At 45.0% G+C, this 4963-nt stretch overlaps 1 long non-coding RNA gene across 1 annotated transcript; it reads right to left on the bottom strand.

The window, feature by feature from the left end:
- Window positions 1–221: 221 nt before the first annotated feature.
- On the bottom strand, window positions 222–2390 carry LOC142492035 (uncharacterized). Its single transcript, XR_012800684.1, has 3 exons — window positions 2190–2390; window positions 1778–1847; window positions 222–591 (listed from the first exon to the last, which is right to left on the bottom strand). It is a non-coding gene; the product is annotated as an uncharacterized LOC142492035 (long non-coding RNA).
- Between the last annotated feature and the right edge of the window lie 2573 nt (window positions 2391–4963).

Here is a 4963-nt window from a genome sequence, read left to right as displayed (position 1 = left end):
GACATGTGTGTGTGTGTATATATATATATAAAAGACACCAAACAGCGCAATATACAAAATAAATGTCCTAACACATAAAAAATCTTAAGTAGATATATGGTACCAAAATGCAGATGAATTAAATGAGCAGAATGAGAAAGGTCCAAAAAATATTCAGTCCAGTCTTAGAACAGGGGAGAAACCTCAAGAGCCAAATCCAATGCTGGGGGGCTGCCAAATCCAAAGGGAGAATCACTACCAGGGAAGTACTAAATGAGAAAAGAAAAGGAAAAGCGCACCCCCTAATGCATTATCTTCAAAGTATAGAAGATGGTAGTTTAATAATAATAAAATGGAAGGCAATACACGCTTACAAGATACACATATAGAAAGTTCACATAAAGGTATCTTTGAGAGCCTGGATTAGCCAGCTCATGCAGATGGAAGGTGCAGGCACACCGAGACTCACTGTGACCGCAAGGGCAGATGGATGTACCACAAGCTGCGTCTCAACCACAGTAGAAGCTGAAGCCAGATGGAAATGGCGCGAGTCCAGGAGCCAATTCGGGAGCCTCTGCCGGGCATCTAGCTCATACAAGCACCTCAAAAGACCTAAAAGTGTGCAGGAAGTCCCTCAGAGTAGCGCGGAATCACCACGAGAGTACAATGATGTCAGACCCTACGCGTTCCGTCCGCGACAGCGGACTTCGTCAGGGGGTGACCATTTACATTTATTGATACACTTTGATTTATGAGCTGGTAGTTTTAGTTGATCATTAGCCTTCCCCCTATTTTTCCTGCCTAATCTCATTGCCCCAGTCTATGGGGGCTATGCACTAAGCAGTGAACTTTAGCGCTGGTGTGAAAAAAAAATTCACGGACGCTAAAAAGTGAAGCCGGAGGCGTGATTCACTAAGGAGTTCAGCGCATTGGGGATCAGCCGTGCTCAAATCTGCCAGATGATACGTGGTTTTTTTTCCCCCTGCTATCGTGCTTAAAGTTCAAGTGCGATAGCTGATAGAAAAAAAAGCTACCTGTAACATTTGCATGGAGATTCTGCATCCCCATGCACGGCTGTTACAGGCGATCATGCATTAAGAATATACATTTTAATAACAGTGTACATGAGCAGGGGGTCTCCTGAGCTAAACCGCATTGGTTTCAGGTCCGGGGACCCCCTACTTCATGAGATACAGGCCCCGTTATGGGGTGCCGGTATCCCCTGCACTTTTAAAGCTTTCGCGTCACGTCACAACAATAAACAATAATTCATTACCGTAGCAGATAGCCACTATGGTAATGAAGCTGCATTAATGTAAATGTTAATAATAGTGTGCGGGAGCAAGGGGTCCCCTGAGCTGAACCGCATTGATTTCTGGCTCAGAGACCCCATGACGCGACGTGGACGCTATAAAGATGGCGGCGACACTGGCACCGATGCTCCATACCAGGGCCTGTAACTCAGGAAGCAGGGGGTCCCTGAGCCAGAAATCAATGCGGTTCAGCTCAGGAGACCCCCTGCTAACGCACACTATTAATAAAAATACATTAAAGCAGCTTTATTACCATAGCGGCTATCCGCTAAGGCAATGAAGAGGTTAAGGCACAATAGCATGTTTATTGGGGACAATTGCCCCCAATAAACATTGCAATATACAACACACAAACCCCCCCTCCCCCTAACACATACAATACAGTAATGGGAAAAATTACTATTATCCACATATGGATAATAATGCATTTGCCCATTTAAAATACATAAATCACAATAAATACAGTAAATACATATTGCACTTACCTTTTCCAGGCACCCACGATGAAGGCCGTCTTCATCCTCATCTTCATCCTGCCCATGTCCCCCTCGGGTGCTACAAAACATACAAAAGAATAAAAAGAGCCAATGTAATGTCCTCTAACCCCTTAATGACCTTAGCGGTCATTAACCGCTATAGTCATTAAGGGGTTAACCCTCCCTCACCCACCACTTGTGAGGCCTAACCACCCTCAACCACTACCCACCGGGAGGCCTACCCACCATGCTGGGCGGCGCGACTGCGGCATGAATGCGACATGTGTGCGGTGAAGCACGTGGAGTTTACAAAATGCAACCGCTTCGCCTCCGAGAAGTTTTAAAATAAAAGCTGTCGCAGCAGCAGTAGAAGTAAGAAGACACACACTTGGATTGTAATGGTTTTTTATTTTATGGTTACCTGTGGATTGTTGTTGGATTGTTGGTTCGAGAGCATCCGGTTCCCCGGGATTCAGTGAGTGGGTCATCTAATGGTAAGTAAACAAAAGAAATGTATTTTATTTTACTTTTACAGGTTTTGATTTTTATTTTTTGTCAGCGATTTTTTTTGGATGTCCATTTAATGCCCATGTATTTATTTATGTCCCTACGGATATACATACAGGAATAATAACAGCTTGTATTGTATGTTTATTTATTTATTTTTTAATCTTTTTTTCCTTTATTGAAGACACGCATATAACATTACATACATGGGTTACAGTCGTTATGGTGCAGTACAGAATGAGGGTTCTTGGACGTGACTGTGGGATGAATATAAAGTCTCCATAGACCTTTTTCTCTGATCTTGATAAGGAAAGCAGAACTGGGGAAGACGCAGGGCGGGGAGATAGGTGGGAACGACAAAAGTGGGGGGGGAGCATAGGGGGGGTGGGGGTAGGTGCACTTCTCTCTCGCTTCCCTTTTAGGGGGGGGGGAGGAGGAGAGTTAATCTTTTCCAGTATTCCTAACTTTCTGTTGGTAAGTTACTTGTCTATTGGGCCTAATCTGGGGGTAGTGTTCCAGAGTTGATCCAGGGTTCCCAAGTATTATAGAATTGTGGCATTTTTTGTTTTAGCATGGCAGTTAATTTTTCCATATTCATTACTATATTTATTCTGTTTGTTACTGTCCTCCTTGAGGGTGCTTTCAGTTGCTTCCATGCCGCCGCCACCGAGCATCTTGCCGCCGTAAGTATGGCAGAGGTCAGCCTGGCCGCGGGGGCCGGAAGGTCCTCTATTGGGCTGCCCAGCACGTATGTCAGAGGGTCCAGGGGAACCTCCAGGCCCAGGGTTTCGTCCAGTAGTCGCTGGACTCTGGACCAGAACCGTTGGATCTCGGGACATGTCCACCAAATGTGGACCATGTCACCCTTTTGTCCACATCCTCTCCAGCACAGGTCAGTTGCGCCGGGGAAGATCTGGCTCAATCTACTCGGGGTCAGGTACCATTGAAATAGTATTTTGTATATGTTTTCTTTTGTAATTGAGCAAATTGAAGTTTTGGGGGCTGCCTCCCAGATGTCCTCCCAATCCTCAAGGTCTAATGATATGCCTAGGTCGGTACACCATCTTTGCATATAGGCATGTGTGGGTGAGGGAAGGGAATTTTCTATTATCCTGTATATTGCCGTAATTAGCCCTTTCTGATATTCTCCCACTCGGCAGAGGGACTCAAATTTGGTCAGGGGAGGGAATTTTGAGGACGGAGATAGAGCTCTAAGGAAATGTCTTAACTGTAAGAATGCAAATGTGGGGAGGTGGGGGGCTGTTAGTTTATCTTTGAGCTCTTGGAAGGACAGAGCTTCATCATTCTCTAGCAGATCCGCAACCGTGCTAATATGTAGGCCTTGAAATAGACCGATTTGGGCTTGGGAGCATCCCGGAGGGAATTCAGGGTTCCCAAGTATGGGGGTGAGTTGGGAGGGGGATGAAGTTAGGCCATATTTCCCTCTACTTTTGGACCAGATAGACCACGTGCATTTCATTGCTCCTAGTTCAAATCTCTGGGGGAGTTTTTCCTTATGTTCTGGGGACCATAATAGTACTGGGAGGGGGATAGGGGAAACGTAACTGGCCTCTATTTCCAGCCAGCAGGCTGAATTCGGGGGATTGTTCCAAACCACTGCCTGTCTGAGTTGGGCTGCGTGGTAGTACCTGACCTCATCGGGTACTCCTAGTCCTCCTCGTGTCTTTGCTGCCATGAGCACGGATCTCGGGACTCTGGGTTTCTTTTGCTTCCATATAAAGTGCATGATTTGGGTTTGTATATGCCTTAGTTCGGCTAGTGGTATTGGGATTGGGAGGGTTTGAAAGTAGTATAATAGGCGGGGGAGAATATTCATTTTTGCGGAGACGACTCTGCCAAACCAGGAGATCTGGTATGTATTCCAAGTCTCTAAATCTCTCTTAATTTGGTTAAATAGGTGGGGGTAGTTAGTTTTGTATAGCGAGGAATACATTCTAGAGATTTTTATCCCCAGATATTTTATGTGAGACGAGTTCCATCTATATTTGTAGTTTGATTGGAGAAGTCTCCATGTGGTCTCAGGGAGGGATATGTTCAGTGCCTCAGATTTGTCCATATTTATCTTATAGTCTGAGGCCTGACTAAATTGATCTAGTAATTTGTGTAAATTGGGGAGGGAAATATGTGGGTCAGCTAAGGTCAGAATGACATCGTCCGCAAAAAGGGATATTTTATAATTTTTGTCGGCTATCTTTATGCATGTAATATTTGGGTCCGCTCTAACTTGAGCTGCCAGTGGTTCTATTGAGATTACGAAAAGAAATGAGGATAGGGGGCAACCCTGTCTGGTTCCATTTCTGATATGGATCGGACTGGATTGTCCTCCTGGCAGTTTCAGATATGCGGTAGGGTTCTGGTAAAGTGCTCAAACCCCTTCTAGGAATGGTCCTGAGAAACCGAATTTGATCATTGTTTGATCAAGGAAGGTCCATTTGATCCGGTCAAAGGCCTTCTCGGCATCTAGGCTCAGGATCATTGCCTGGAGTTTATTGAGATGCATGTGGTTGATTATATTAATAATTTTGCGGGTGTTGTCAGAGGCCTGTCTTCCTGACACGAATCCCACTTGGTCTATATGAATTAGTCTGGGGAGAATAGGGTTTAGCCTGTTTGCAAGGATCTTGCTAAAGAGTTTTAGGTCTGTATTAAGTAGGGAGATTGGTCTGT

The sequence above is a fragment of the Ascaphus truei genome, chromosome 4 (genome assembly GCF_040206685.1).
Source record: "Ascaphus truei isolate aAscTru1 chromosome 4, aAscTru1.hap1, whole genome shotgun sequence".
NCBI lineage: Eukaryota > Metazoa > Chordata > Amphibia > Anura > Ascaphidae > Ascaphus > Ascaphus truei.
The sequence above is the reverse complement of the archived record's forward strand: the minus strand, read 5'-3'. Positions and strand labels throughout refer to the sequence as shown.